Here is a 16,723-nt window from a genome sequence, read left to right on the forward strand (position 1 = left end):
GGTTGTCAGGGGTACCGCGAGCACCACGAGCGTATTTGAAAAACTCCGTTTAAAAAAAGCGAAAACACCGGTTAAACATAGCGAGAACACCTGGTAAACGCCTGTTAGCAGGCTTCTAGTTTTCATCACACCTTTCTACGGTGGCCAAGAGTTCTCGTCGACCCCGCCCAACTTTACCAATTTACACAGGGATCCCTAAGCAGGACCTGTTATCCGTCATTGCCATGTGTGGCAGCAACATTGCGAAGAGGACAGGTATTTTGGAGCTATTTCCTCGGTAACTATTATTAATTTCCTCCGGAAAGCATCCAATAAATATGTAAAGGAAGATAGGTAAGTTTGTTACACAGCTTTAACAAAAATAATCCGTTCGATTTAACCGCAATAAGTCATCGAAGGGTTCGACTTTCAAAGATTTTTTGGGTTTCAAGAAGTCATATAAAAATAGGCAGCTGTATGCATGGTGTGGAATACATGATACTGTACTGTAAGTCTGCAATATATCATCTTTTCACGCTTAATTCTTTTATTGCGTATCTGCTTTGGTTATTTTCTACTTGTCTACTTAACAATTACAACATTTCTATTGAGGTGGATAGTGGCGAAATATCTACCGAGTGCTAAAGGCTGGAGCTATATATTTTTAAAGCCACTATCCGCCGAAATGGAAATGTTATAATTGTTTTAGTATATAAATTGAGCTTTAGAACAATGTTCTTTTCTGAAACACTTGCAAATCGCCTGTTACACCCTCCATTTTGCTTGTTCTCAGGACACAGAAAAATATCCACCTCCTAGGAGGTGTACATTGCATTTTATACCGACTTTCTCAACCAATTAAAATCGCTTGTTCTTGCGAGGTTCCCGACTTTTATATACTTAAATAATACATTGGAAGTAATGACTGTTATGACTAGCATTGGACTAGCATTGCTCTAGGAGTACATTCATATTTTTCTGTATCAGCTGAAGTTTATTATTTGTAACATTTAAAAGGCTAAGAAAATAATTACCTGGGTAAGTATGGTTGTGGAGTTTAAAAATATAATCTTTAATCATCATTATTTCAACATGTCCTTGTAGTGTGCACTGGGACAAGAGGACATAAAGCCCTATCTTGGGTAAATTAATGTGAGGTGTTTCTCCAAAGAAACCATGATGATTTCTTGGCAAGGTCCAATGGGTAATTTGGAATGGGCTTCTTTAAAGGTTGGTATTTACTTTCTGGGGGAGCTCCATAATAATTTGAAAACATGATGCTACTGCAGTTTTATTATAGTAATTCTAGTCATTATATTTATATTATTTACCAAACTTCTGCTGTGCAGGGGTTGTCTGTTAATATTGCCATGAAATAATTTTGTAATGAATCAAATAAGTTTTCAGGCAATATAAGCATTTTGGCCTCACTATAGAGGGGGTGCCATCCAATTCTGCATAGATCACTTAAAGGTATTTTTTTAGATGTAATATTTATGTAATAATTCCAGATGATATTTCAGTGGTACATCTTCTGAGCAGCATTGTTGTTGTGTGACACACCCACTATACATCGGCCATCTGTTGTTATCTGTTTTTGTCAGTTTGTCAGTGGCAAGTGCTACCTTCTACCTCTATGGATGGTTAACAATGCTGCTTAGCATGGCAGCAATATAATAATTATTGATTGTTTTTTTCTACTGTTACCAATGTTTCCCTTTTTTTTATCCGTTGTTATCTGTTTCACTGAGGCTCCCTTTGGTGCCAAAATGTAAGGAACCATCAGGCCTTTACCCAGGGGCGAAACGGCAGAAAATGCACTTGCACTTTTGCAATAGATGTGCTATTTGTAGACAAACTATGAAGCACAAGGGAATTGATAAAAAAAGGCATTCTAGATCACTCTGGTATATCATAAATCTATAATGTCTGTTAAGTTGGTCGATGTCACCATAGAAGTTACACAAGATGAACTACTCAATATTCCAGGAAAAACAACTAATTCTATTTTACAAGCTTCATCTTTTATATACACAATTGTTAAGGTCTATTAAGGAATGCATAGGTGTGGCTATAATTATCCGATGAGTATGATTAATCATGTACTGTAATCACATATGTAATCTGGTATGCATGGTTGTTAGCTCTGGACACGTATAGGGTATTCTAACAATATACAAGTCAAACGTTTTTTTTCATAAAAAAAACTTTTGTCTGGGGTGGTCAGATTTTGACCACAAAAGCCCCCCCTGGCACGTGAAAATTAGGACATGGGTACGGGCCTTACCATCTTATTAAAATTGTAAATGTTTTATAGGAGCTGAAAATCAGTGGGAAGTGGAATGGACATCATTTAATTTGTAAGTATTCTACATCTACATCTACATCTACATTGTTAATCCACAAAGGGGTTACCATCACTGTGGATATAAATTAATTCTATAAATAAATACATTAATTAATTAATTAACTAAAATAAATAAAAAAAATAAATTAAAAAAATTAAAAAATAAAAATAAAAAAAAATAAAAAAAAATAAAAAAAATAAAAAACATAAAATAAAATAATAATAATAATAATAATAATAAATAAATAATAATACAAATAATATAAGGCAGAATAAAAATAATAATAAGGCAGAATAAAAATAATAATAAGGCAGAATAAAAAAAGGTGAAATAAAGTAAAAAGATAAAAATCGTTTAAACAGCATTATTGGTATTAATATAATTTTATTAATTTAATTTTATTTTATTCGTTCTCTAAAAATATCTGCACTAGTGGAATCCAGGGTAAGGCGGGGCAGCTTGTTCCATTCTTTTATTGTCCTACAGAAAAACGAGTTCTTATAAGCTTCTGTTCTTGGACATAACTCAATAAATTTATCTGGATGAGAGCTGCGTAATTGGCGGGTGCGTCTATCAATATTGTCTGGTATCTTAAGTGCTGATTTTTTTTTAACAGCCTTGTAAAATAATGTAAGCCTGGCATCCTGGCGCCTTTTAGAGAGAGGGGGCCACTCCAAATCGTTTAGGATGTTTGTGACTGTGCCAGGAGTCCTATCCCAGCAATTTTTAACAAAACGACCCGCCCTCCTTTGAACCTTCTCAATCTGTTTGACGTGTTTCTTCAACCATGGATCCCAGGCAGAGCTGGCATACTCTAAGTGTGGAAGAACGAGCGATTTATAAGCAGCTTCCTTAATGTTCGCTGGGCAGTTGCTTAGGTTGCGCCTAAGAAAACCTAAGGTCTGGTTGGCTTTGGACACTTTGTTGTTTATATGCCAGCTCCAGTCAAGTGTGTTCGAGAGCTCGACGCCTAGGTATGGATGGTGTTCGACTGGTTTAAGGATGTGGTTCATTAATGTGTAGTTAAATACTATAGGTTCCCTATTTCTCGTGACTCTCATGACAAAACATTTTGTTGGGTTAAAGGACATGAGCCATTTCTCTGCCCATTTCTCGATGGAGGTAAGATCAGACTGGAGCTGATGTGCATCAGAAGTTGCCTCGATGACACTGTATAAAAGAGTATCATCAGCAAACAATCTTATGGTAGAAGATTTACAATCATTGCCGATGTCATTTATGTAGAGTAAAAACATCAGTGGGCCGAGAACAGTCCCCTGGGGCACACCAGATGACACACTTATAGGGGCAGATGAGACTCCATCAACAAGAACGGATTGTTCCCTATGTGTTAACCAGGTTGTAAGCCAGGTCTTTAGGAGACCCCGAATTCCATAAAAATCGAGCTTGGAAATAAGCCGCTGGTGGGGAACAATATCAAAGGCTTTACTAAAATCCATGATGATCAGATCAGTTTGTCTGCCGAGATCTAGAGCTTTCCCCACATCCTCTAGGGTGGTTATTAATTGTGTTTCACAGGAAAAGAACCTGCGAAAACCATGTTGGAACTTGACGAGGATATTATGGGTATCAAGATGATTCATTATGTCATGGAAAATAATGTGCTCAAGTATTTTACACGGTACAGCAGTCAGTGAAATAGGACGGTAGTTGGAAGGGATATTCTTATTTCCCTTTTTGAACACTGGGGTCACATTTGCACTGAGCCAGTCATTCGGGAGAGTACCGGTCTCTAAAGATTGTGTGAACAAGAACGTCAGAGCTGGGGCGATTTCATGGGCAGCTTCTTGTAAAATTTTACAGGGGATTAAATCAGGGCCATTAGCTTTCTTCGGGTTAACATTTTGAAGTAGTTTGATAACACCGTCTATAGATATTAAAGTAGACGGTATAGTCGGATAAGGACTTGGTCCAAGTGTAGGTATAGAACTATTATTTTCATGAGTAAAAACGGACTGGAACTGTGAACTCAGAGCACGTGCCTTACCAAGACTGTCACTGACTAATTCACCCTTATCATCGCGTAGGGGAGCAACACCAACATCATGGGTCTTTTTGGACTTGATGTACGTCCAGAACCGTTTGGTTATGGTATGGTTCGCTGTTTCACTACCCTCTGGGACTGTTAAGAGCTGGGACACATACTCGCTGTGTGCCTTAGCGAGATTTTTCTTTACGAGTTTACGCAAGTCTTTAAATTTTTTCCAGGCAGCATGGTTGTTACAGTGTTTGGCATGGTTATATAGACGTTGCTTTTTTCGGATTAACCTTTTAATGGAACTAGTGATCCATGGCAAGTTCCATCTACCACTGATGTTTTTTTGTGGGATATGTTTTTTCATGATCTCAGTGATTGTGGTTTTAAAGAAATCATAGTTTTCATTGATCAATTTATGATAGGCCTCATTGTTGAAGTAATTATCAAGATGTTTTTTAAGGTCAGTTTTCACTGCACCCATATTACCTTTCTTAAATACAAAGACTTTACGAGGCTTTTTCTTGTTGAAGGAGGGCTTCAAGTTTAGATCAAATAACACCAGATCATGATCACTCATGCCGGGCTCAACCACTAGGTCTAATACCATCTCTGGGCAAGTGGTGAGAACAAGATCGAGGGTGTTCTCCCCTCTAGTTGGCTCCATAACATGTTGAGTCAGTGAGTGGTCGTTCACAATGTCCAAAAACTTGTGGTTTACTTCAAGCCCATAAGTAGGATTAGGTCTTACAGCGTAGTTATCATCTTCCCATGATATACTAGGCAGGTTCAGGTCACCGGTAATGAGGATGTTTGGAATTGGATTTTTAACCAGCTTGCATAATGCACCATCGAGAGCTACAAGGGGGTCAACATTTGAGTCTGGGGTCCTATAGACTGAGCCAACAAAAAGTGATTTGCTTCCTGCAATATTTATCTTTGACCAGATGCCTTCATAATTACCATCCATTTGCTCCTCGTGAGTCACCACAAGATGGTTGGAGAAAGCAGACAACACCCCTCCACCAAATTCGTTTCTATCCTTACGAAAAATGGTGTAACCTTTCTCCAGAATTTCTCTTGCTTTAGTACAAGTGGGGAATTTCTTTCAATGTCTGTCATTGTATAGAATTGTCATTTAATAGAATGCACAATGCCAGAGGTTTATCCTATACCACAATGTTCTTTGTTCTATATGTCTGCTTTAATGTTTATCACAAAAGAGTATTTTTTACTCAGTGATACCATGTATTTGTTCTAGATTCTTGAAATGAATCATAGAAAGAAGGGTGACCCAGTCCCTGGCTGTTTTGTTCATATGTATTCCCCACTTGCAACATTAAAGATAGAGGATTCAATGAAAAGGCAGTCCATGAAACTGTAACTGTGTCAATGGAATAAGGTGTGAGCCCTAAGAACTGGGGTGTCATGTAAAGAGTGTAGGACATGCCAATGAGATGTGAATATGCCTCTTAAAATCCAGCCTCTTAAAAAGTTATTTCTTCTGTTTAGTGGGGAAATAATATAAGTTTGTATCAGGAAAAGCATGTGAAATGTCCATATAAAAGAGTTGGTTAGTTTGTAGAATGAACTATGCCCATATAGCATTTGAAACTGTATTAAAAATAAGCCTCTTGTAATTATGTAAAATGCTGTTGCAATAAAATCATGAAGTTTCCTTGTATTAGTTTCAGTGGGATGATAGCACCCCGAGTCTTGCTGAGTGAAGATCCAAAGGACCATGTTATCTAAAATATGGACACTTTTTGTTGAGAGTATGTCTATGAGTCACTATTCATTTGAGAGGGCTGTGCCACAGAAAGCATGATGATAAAGTATTATGTTAGTAGGAAGAATTGGAACATGCCCCTTCTGTGTAAGGTTTTTGTAAATTGATATTAAAGTATAAATTGCAAGTATTTATACACAAAGAATTAATCCTACAATTTACAAGCAGTTGCTCTTAGAACCAACAATTGAAATTCTTGGTGAGGAAATAAGCATACCCCCACTATACATGATATAGTGCTTACCAACTCATAAGAACCCCTATTTTTGTTATTAAGCCTGACCTCAAGGTGTTTTATGCAGGTTTTTCAAAAAGGTTCGTATTGATATTATTCACTTGTGTAACAGGGTATGTATATTAATTGAAAGGTTATTCCTCATGTAATGAAAATCAACAAAGTGTTCCCAAATTATTAATAGCTCAAGTATATATTCAAGTATTATGATTTGTTTGTGTGTTTTTTTTATTTTTTCAAGATTTTTTTTAGGTTTAGGTAGGGGTAGGGTTTTCTACAAGAACCTGGGTTGAAATACATATTTTTAGGTAACATGTTCTAACATGTTCTTAAACTCTTGTAATGTTGTTAAGTACTATATGTGTTATTGAAAGTTGAATGTGTTACCTGTAAAGCTGTAGGTATAAGGCATATGGCTGGTGTTAAATTACGCGATTTGTTGAAACATTTACATGTAAAGGGGGTGTCGAAGATACTGACAGAGGCTGTGGTGTTGAATGTATGTATACTTATTTATTTTTACTTATTTAAGATTTTTAAATGTGTATTTGAATTTAAAAATTATATTATTTTGGGGAGACATGGAGTGATATAAATAGATGTTGAGTCACTTTAACTGGCTATACCAAAATGGGATGGTTCTTGAGATCTTCTGTCATTGAAATGTTTGTTGTTTTCAAATTCTAAAAGACAAGAGAAAACAGTTGATCAGCATGAAGTCATTTTTTTAAGAGGACCTGTATAACCTAGAAAATACATCTGTAACTTACGTAACCTATGTATGCTCTTCTGTTTTACCAGATGTTACCTTATAATTTGTGAAAACTCGAGTAACATTACAAATAAACCGAAAATAAACCACACAGAAACAAACATGGCGGTCAACACGTTTTCTTCTTCTTCTACACACACTGCATTATGGGTAATACAATATTTTTCTATGGGGGGGGTGGGCAAGTGCTTAATTCCATGGGTAACACACTTCCCCCCTGAAAAGATGTCGTCCTCGACATTTAAGTTACTAGTATGTTTCAATACTACAATGCAACTGAGGAAAAAAAAAATCTGACTACTCTACTATTTCAATGTTCAGTTCCATGAAGGCATGGTGTAGGGTGATCAAGTCCAACCATGGCTTCCACTTGTTTCTTCATACAGCTGTATCTTGCTTATTCTTTACTCTACAGTTCTCTTGCACAATGTCATTGCCACGTAAATACCCAATGCTGCTCAAGGTCTTACACCTTGTTACCTACACTATTTGCTAGGCTATACTAGTATTATTCAACTAGTGTCTCTAACTAGACCGTTTTTTCCTTTTCTTTTTCTTGTAACAAACAAACAAATATAAGTCAAGTAAGTGTACTAGTGTACTTGTAATTACATTGCTGGTGTCCATGGTGAGAAGGAAGGACATCTGTAGGGTACCTGTAAACCGTAGGGTACCGGATAACCGTAGGGAGTCTGTAGACTGCAGGGTACCGAATAACCGTAGGGTACCTGTAAACCGAAGGGTGCCTTGAACCCGCATGTGGCACATGGTAACTCTTGTGTAGGAGGTGCACCGTAAGCACTCCATGCTGACTCATTTATAGTTATACCATGGTTAGCGACCGGTCCCCGATAATAGGATGGCTGACCAATAACATCATAAGTAACCCGCAAAGGTGGATGCCTATTCCGCTCGGGTCGTCCAATGATGCTGCCATTAGCATAGTTCTCCTGGCTGTCCCTATCACCTTGTTCCCCTTGCTGCTGCTGTGAGGCCCTCTCTGCCTGCTCCTCTATTGCTTCATCCAGCTCACCTGCCGTTCCTTCCTGCTGATCGGGTGCTCCATCCAGCTCGCCTGATGCTCCTTCCTGCTGATCAGGTGCTCCATCCAGCTCGTCTGAAGCTTCCTCTTGCTGATCCAGAGATACATCTGACTCGCCTGATACTTCCTCCTGCTGACCCAGGACTACATCCGATTCGCTTGATGCTTCTTCTTTCTCGTCGGGCGCATATCCAACCTGTCTACCGTAAACAAAGTCTGGTTCCTCTTCACTACTCGACTCCTCTTTCAACTCTGCTGCGTTCCTTGTTGCAGGTTTCCGTGTTTTGGTTTTCCTTTTTGGCTGAGTAATCACGTCACTCATGAGATAATCACATGGCAGTAAGAGGTTATAATGCAGAGTCCGGTTCCTGCCCTTGCCATTCTCAGGTCTGACCTCATACACTGGGCTCGATTCTCCCTTCTGATTCACAACCACAAACACCTGATCCTCAAAGTATGAGCGTAGTTTCCCTGGACCGCCTCGTTCTGACAGGTTTCGTACCAATACCCGATCACCCGGCTTAAGTGATGAGCATCTCACTTTCTTCTCGTAGTACCTCTTACCCCGCGCGGCTTGAGCTGTCGACTTAGAACGTGCGATCCTGTAAGCTTCTTTCATGGTTTCTCGCCACTTTGTCATATTTCGGATACTGTTGCGGAGTGCCTTGCAAACTGGTACCAAGCATTAAGTCAATGGGAAGTCGAGGTGAGCGACCATAAAGTAGATAGAAAGGAGAAAATCCTGTTGAGTCATTTCGAGTGCAGTTGTATGCGTGTACAACTTTGTTAAGACTATCTTTCCACTTGGATTTCTGGTTCTCTGGTAGTGTGCGTAACATTGCAAGAAGGGTCTGATTAAAACGCTCGACTTGTCCATTGGATTGTGGATGATATGGTGTGGTTCTTGAGTGAGCTACCCCACTAAGCTTTTCCAGATGTTTATGTAGATCGTTCTCGAACTCCTTCCCCTGATCGTGATGTATTCGAAGGGGAAACCCAAACCTCATGATGTAATCATTATACAGCTTCTCTGCCACTGTAGGGGCCGATTTATTCCGTGTTGCGTATGCTTGGGCAAATCGAGTAAAATGATCAATCACTACGAGGATATATTCATACCCACCACTGCTTTTTTCTAGATGTAAAAAGTCCAAAGAAATGAGTTCAAAGGGAGCTGTTGTTTGAATACTCTGCATTGGTGCCCGTTGAGCATGTTTCGGTCGTTTTTGCTTGATACATCGACAAACAGAGGTAACATAGTGTTCAATGTCCTGTTGCATACGGGGCCAAAAGAACCTATCCCTCGCAAGTTGCAATACCCTCTCTGCACCGAGATGCCCCATTTCCTCATGTAATTCCTTATAAACGAGATGATGAAGTTTCCGTGGAAGGACCAATTGGAGACGTGGTCCAATTCTCCGGCGAAGGATATCATCCTTACCTAGTTCCAACTTCTTCCAGTGACGTAACATGGCCTTTGTTTCAGGAGTTTCCTTCTTTCGCTCCTTTAAGCTGGGTAATGACTCATTAAGTATGAAACCAATCACCTTTCCAATTGTTGTATCCTCACGCTGAAGTCTCACAATGTCCTCTGTCGACCATGCTTGCGTGCCTAAGGTGACATTATCGTCGGGAGAATCTTCAAGGCATGCTGACAAAGAGATAGTCGGAATGCCATCTTCACCTGCCTGGAACTTTACAGAATTCACAGTGGCTCCTATGTCTTCTTGGCATATGGTCTTCTGACATTCTTCCATATACTTCTCCATGCCTTGTGAAATCCGCGAGAGACCGTCTGCATCCCCATTTGCCTTTCCAGGTCTGTATTTGATGACAAAGTTATAGTCAGCCAATTCTGATACCCAACGCTGTCCGGTCGCATTTAATTTGGCAGTGGTCAGAATGTATGTTAACGGGTTATTATCCGTGTAGACAGTAAATTTAGGGGCATAGTACAAATAGTCTCTAAATTTCTCCGTAATTGCCCATTTTAACGCTAAGAATTCGAGTTTCCCCGAATGCAGATGGTAATTGCGCTCGGCTTGAGTTAACGATCGTGACCCGTAACCAATGACTCTCAAGGTTCCTTTCTGGCGTTGGTATAATACAGCCCCAAGTCCCCGCTCCGATGCGTCAGTGTGAAGAATAAAGGGTTGTTGGTAGTCCGGATAAGCCATAACGGGTGGTGATGTGATAGTATCTATAAGTGTCTCCAGTATTCGCTGATGTTCCTCAGACCAAGAGACTGGTTGGCGTGATAAGGACTTACTCGACCTACTTTTCGATTTGGTACTTGTACCTCCCTTGGGTTCCGTCAAAAGATCATAAATGGGTGCTGCTAACGTCGCAAAGTTATGTACATATCTCCTGAAATAACTTAGAAGTCCCATAAGTCTGCGAACTTCTCCGACTGTCTTAGGTGGCGTATCCTTTAAATCCGTAACTGCCTTAATACTCTCCTGATCCATCCGATAACCTTCTTCTGACACAACATGTCCAAGGAATGTAACTTCCCTTTGAAAGATTTTACACTTGCTGGGTTTCAATTTTATCCCGTGTTCCCGCAGTCTTTGCAAAACTTTCCTCAGATCACTAACATGTTCTTCAAAACTTTGACTAAAGACAATGATATCGTCCAAATATGGGATACATGTGGTGTCTCTTAAATCTTCTAAACAATCTTGCATATATCTTTGAAAGGCCGCGGGGGCCTGGGAAAGACCCATGGGAATGCGAACCCATTCATACAGTCCCCAAGGGGTCACAAAGGCAGTCAATGGTCTACTGCCTTTCCCCATGAAACCCTGATGATATGCGCGTCCCTGATCCAGTACTGAAAACCAACTATTTCCCCCTAGGGTGTCTAATGCATCTTGAATCCTTGGGATGGGAAAACGGTCAGGAACACTCTTACGATTCAGTTCACGATAGTCAATGCACAGTCTTAGAGACCCGTCCCGTTTACGGACGCAGACAGCCGGCGACGAGTAGGAAGACTTTGACTTCACAATCCATCCCTTATTTATCAAGTCCTCAATATAGCCTTTGACTTCTGCATACAATGGGCGGCTAATTGAGACATATGTTTTCTGAACAGGAGTCTTATCCATTAGGGTTAAATTTAACTCAAGGTCTTCGATGCAACCGACATCCTGACTATCACGGGCAAAGGTCTCCTCCTCTTCCTGTAACAGACGAGTGACTTCCTTTTTTTGTTCTTCCTTCAGATCTCCAATCACCACCCCTGGGACCCTCTGTGATGAATCTATGGTCGCCCCCCTGGATTCTTGTGTTGCACCTGGGTGTACCCCCCTTGAATCAGACAAGTTCATCTCACTAAGTTTCACTTCTGCTGGGGTAACTGATCTGATAAGGTTAAGACTACCCAAGATGGTGCCCCCCCTGAGGGTGATATCATGCTTGGTGGCATTACTGACGTAAATGTCAACTCGCGTAGCTTTCCCTTTCGGGATGGACAATAGAGACTGGGAGAGTTCTAGCCCTGTAGGCAATGTCTGGTCTTCATCTGGTTCAAAGATAACTGGGCATTTCTCCTCGACTGGGCCGGTATTTGCACGACAATTAATTCTCAGGGTCTGCCCCCCCGGTATGCTGACACTCTTCTTAGGTGACTTTAAGATGCACAAGGGTTCTGAGTTGTCACATGTTTGGATAAAGTTAATCAAGGCCCCAACTGCCTCCCCTCTGACTTCTGGAAATGCACCTTTCATAATATCCTGTAATGGGCTCCCTGTGGTGTTGCTATTATCCCCTGGGAAATCTTTAATCACTGTTTCTATGACATTATATCCAATGATGGGACACTCTAACTCTCCTGGGGTCACTAAAAAAGGTACTTCTACATCTGGCCCTGTATACCCATGGGATTCTAGCTTCAATGTTATGGGGATCCATCCCTCATATGGGATCTCACTGCCATTTGCAGCAGATACATTTAAGTTTCTATCCCGACCCAGGAGTGTCTCAATATCTTGTAAATCAGTGTTCAAACCATTCTCATTGACCCATGATTTAGATAAAACTGAAATTTTCGCGCCCGTATCCCAGAGGGCCTCCGTGCTAATATCATTAAGCATGCAGGAAACTTTGCATTTTGGTCCTACCAGTTTACAAATAACAGCATGTTGTTTTGGAGTGAGATGAGACATAAATACACTAGACTGAATTCGCTCTGCGTACTCACTGTTTTTCTTGGCTTGTAACTCTTGTATCGCAGTGCAAAGTTTCTTGTGTTCCAACCAATGAGCCCGTTGGCATTGCACACCGCAGTACAATGCTGACTTACAACCCGCACATTGAACTAAACAATCACTACCAGATGGTTGATGCCCACATAACACACATACTTGGGACTTTCCTGTGGAAGCAACTTGCGACCCGGCTACCGCCTGTCCCGCGGTGGCAGCCGGTGCTGGTTTCCCGAATCCTTGTTTTGTGTTGGTCTCCGCTTACGACATCCCCGTGCCCAATGCTCAGATGAACCGCAATAAAAACAATGATCACATGCATCAATCGTATTGCTATCCTCACACTGCTTGCAAACTCTCTTGGTCTTCTGTACATGTATATCCCGATTATCAATATTGCCATCCCTTTCCTGTTGCACTTGGGCCACTGTCTCCCGCAATGTGGCCATCTCCGACTTCACTGACTTGAGTTCTGCTAGGATCAGGTCTTCTGTTGAGACTGCGGCTGGAGCAGTCTTCCCTTTGTCCTTACGTCCACCATTCCCTTGTGATTCGACATTATCACTTGTTAGCTGATTAACTTTCTTAGTTATTTTGGTTAACTTTGATTTCCTCTCTAACTCCTCAGATGCCACAATATTTACATGCTGGATTAAATCTTCATCAGTGGTATCTGTGTTCTGTAGATATGGTCTTAGTTTCATCCTTACACCATCATCCATTAATCCAGTCTCCACAGTTCTTAAAAATAGTCCTTGCACCAATTCGGGATCGTATTTCATTTTGCTATCAGACTCTTGTGACGCAAAACAAACTTTCTGCCTTTGATCCAAAGCCCTGATCACAAAACTCTGAGGGGTTTCCCCGGGAGCTTGAGCCAAAATTGCTAATTCTTGATACAGTTCTGTTGCATTTTTTTCCTGATAATGCGAGCGCAAAATGTGTCTTAATTGGGCCAGAGTCAAGCTTGGAATACCTTCCAAGTAGCTGCGAAGTCTCATTCCTGGGCAAATGGACTTTATTACTGCATCGACCACCTCAACTTCTGTGTGTCCTTTCTTTAGTCCAGAGTCAATTTGTCTCACGAGACTGACAAAACTTAACTTATCTTTCTGTCCTGGCTCTCCAATTTGCCCAGAAATCTTCATTTCTCTCTTTATATCCGAAATGTAGAGACCTTTCTTTGATTCCATACCCATAAGCTTGTTCATTTGATCCTTCAGAGCTTGGAGCTCCTCGCTCGGACTTGCACTTGCACTCGTGTTTGGCTGGGCTTGTTTTTCTTGTTTGGGCTTCGTTGCTCCAGAAATCGCCGAAATAACCTCCTCTAATCCCTTCAGATAGCTGACTGCTTGGTCTCCTTTGCTCTCAAGCTCGTTATCCACAGCTTGTGAGATCCTTCTGACCCGTTTCAACCTAGATAGTTTGTCGTCCTCGTGTAGCTTCAAAAAGTTTTCCACTTCGTGTAACTGTTCGGCCGTCAAGCGACACAAACTCTCTTCGATACTAAGCTGAAGTTCTTCAGTCATCTTCTGAATCCGTTTTCCCGTCTGAGCCCCCAATATGTTACCTTATAATTTGTGAAAACTCGAGTAACATTACAAATAAACCGAAAATAAACCACACAGAAACAAACATGGCGGTCAACACGTTTTCTTCTTCTTCTACACACACTGCATTATGGGTAATACAATATTTTTCTATGGGGGGGGGTGGGCAAGTGCTTAATTCCATGGGTAACACAGACAACAATCATACAAACCCAGGCCTGTATAACCTAGAAAATACATCTGTAACCTACGTAACCTATGTATGCTCTTCTGTTTTACCGGACAACAATCATACAAACCCAGGCCTGTAGCCAGGGGGTGACTGGAAGGTTCACTCCATTCTCAAATAGAGAATGGTCCTCATAATAAACTTATCCCTCCCAATGAAAATTCTGGTACAAACTCTACAGTTAGAATAAAGTTATCTTTTATTGTGTGCATGTGTATGTGTATACGGATCTGCTTTTTTAAACACCTGTTCTATGTAAATCAACCAACGAAATATGCCAGAAAATGTAGTTAACTAGTTTACTGTTGTTTATTAGTCTGTTTTAGGACAGAAAATATGTTGTCAATCAATCATAGGTCATTTATATTATTTATTTATTTATTTATTTATTTATTTATTTATTTATTTATTTATTTATTTATTTATTAATGAAGCAACTTAATTAACATGAAACATTTAAAAAGTGTATAAATAAAAACGAAAGTAGAGTACTTGAGTAATTATGAAGATTCAAATTAGAATCCATAATGTTATGTATAGCATAAAAAATTACAACAAAAGTTCTAACCACATGTCATGTAAATTCAATGAGCTGTGAACCTTTGCAGCAGGTGTATATGTTGACTTTTATGCTTGCAATGACGTGCAACGACATTCTGCACCCGATGTTTGCAGATACGAGCAATATATATATTAAAATGTGATGAATGAGTAAACGCAGCGGCGGTAATCGCGGGCTCAAAATCGAGGGTTTATGAAGAAGAGATAGATGTTATGTTTGTTAGTTTAAGGAATTGAAAGCAATTAGAAATCTTGAACCTACAACCTTCATTGGTCTTGGTCCTGGTTCAAAGGGAAAGTTATATACGGAGTATCTACAGGGTTTTTCAAAGGTACGTACGTAAAAGTTTTTGTAAAGTACTTTGTGTTCGCGTGCTTGTCGAGTGTCATTGGAATAAGGTCTAAGTTCCATCACAGCTGTACGATATAAGTTTGATAGATTCGCTACAAGATTAAGAAAAACATCAATGTTATGAGAATAGTTATTATGTAGATTATGCGATTGGTTTGTATGCAAAATTGAAAATGAAGGTTAGAAATCTTGATTTATAGGCCATTTCTACATTTACTGCTAAATGGTTTCCTGTTTGAAGGTTTTTTTTCCTTTGACTTGATTTGATATATTGAAAGAAAAGGCAGTGTATAAAGCTTTAGTTAATTAAAATCGATTCGTCTTGCACTATTTTTGCAGGTATATTGCTATTTAGTGACCAACAGTAATTTGATGAGGAAGTCACGTATTGTGTTACTGAATGAAACGGAAAAATGAAGAGAAAGAAGGAAAGCCCTTTTTTAAGATTGCTGTGTTAGCTAACAGTATTTAAAATGACAGTTAAAGCAGTGATATATTCGTCAGTATTTTTATCATAGAATGTGTTATGTATGAATGGCTGATTATATTATTGCGTTGGTGACACTTATTCTTCAAGTTATCTATAAAATGTAATGAGGACATTGATCTTTACATTTATTTATTTATTTATTTATTTAGGAAATCTACATATGTGTATGGTTATTGTGTGTTATGTTATTCGTAAAGTAGGACGCTCACCTGTAAATAGATGGATGATAAATTTCCATACCCAAATTATTAAAGCACTTTTATAGTTACTTGGACATGGAAACTGTAAGAAAAAAAACAGTGAGTTAGTTGCTTAAAATGAATGAAAATGGTTTAAAACATTGAAAATGCACTGGCTGGTGTTCAATGTCATATATTCAGTGATAAAGAGAGTTTGTAATTAATGAGAACCCTATTTGGGCAAATGTACATGATTGGTTCCCATTCATCATGGTATTTATAAAGAGTAATCGTAACCATGTATATAGACTTGATATAAGTTATAGTCGCCCAACCTTGAGATTGAATTATTCACTGTGTGTGTTTTTGAATGTTTGTTTTGAAAGAGTATTCAGTTGTTTTGAAGTCTAGAAGTATTTGAATTCTTGAGAAGACCACAGAGACCTCCAGCATAAGTTAAGGTTATTTTAAATTTTTTGCATTGATGTAATAACTTACGTTACTTTTTTGGTTGGTATGTCATTTTTATCATGTAAGGTTAGGCTCTTTTTGTGTATGTGTTAAATATTGCATATAAGCTTGTTGAAAATTTACAGGTTGATTGAATGGAACCTTTATGATTATAGTTTTATTTTATATTTGATATCTACTTTCAGTGTATATTGTTTTAGCAAGAGTTTGTCAATATGAAAGTTCTACAGTATCCAAATATTATCATCCCACATGCAAGGTATGCAATATAATCATGGACCCTTCATAATTCATGTTATAGATATTTTGGTAGCTGTTTGCATTTGTTATTCAACTGCAGATCCATTAAATGTAATTAAGGAAAAATCAACAGAAGATAGAAAATTCTTAGTAAGTTGTGTGTGTTGGGGTTGATGAATTGCATAGCATTTGAATATGGAATAATATTATATTATCTTTTGTCACATATTGATAATATGGAATAATATTATATTATCTTTTGTCACATATTGATATCATTGT

At 39.1% G+C, this 16,723-nt stretch overlaps 2 long non-coding RNA genes across 2 annotated transcripts; both read left to right on the forward strand.

The window, feature by feature from the left end:
- The first annotated feature begins 102 nt into the window (after window positions 1-102).
- On the forward strand, window positions 103-6,072 carry LOC125561751. Its single transcript, XR_007307468.1, has 4 exons — window positions 103-333; window positions 1,084-1,209; window positions 2,297-2,339; window positions 6,012-6,072. It is a non-coding gene; the product is annotated as an uncharacterized LOC125561751 (long non-coding RNA).
- An 8,045-nt stretch (window positions 6,073-14,117) lies between these two features.
- Window positions 14,118-15,836, forward strand: LOC116612396. The gene is made up of 2 exons (XR_004293894.2): window positions 14,118-15,041; window positions 15,401-15,836. It is a non-coding gene; the product is annotated as an uncharacterized LOC116612396 (long non-coding RNA).
- The last annotated feature ends 887 nt before the right edge of the window (window positions 15,837-16,723 follow it).

The sequence above is a fragment of the Nematostella vectensis genome, chromosome 4, assembly GCF_932526225.1.
Source record: "Nematostella vectensis chromosome 4, jaNemVect1.1, whole genome shotgun sequence".
Lineage (NCBI taxonomy): Eukaryota > Metazoa > Cnidaria > Anthozoa > Actiniaria > Edwardsiidae > Nematostella > Nematostella vectensis.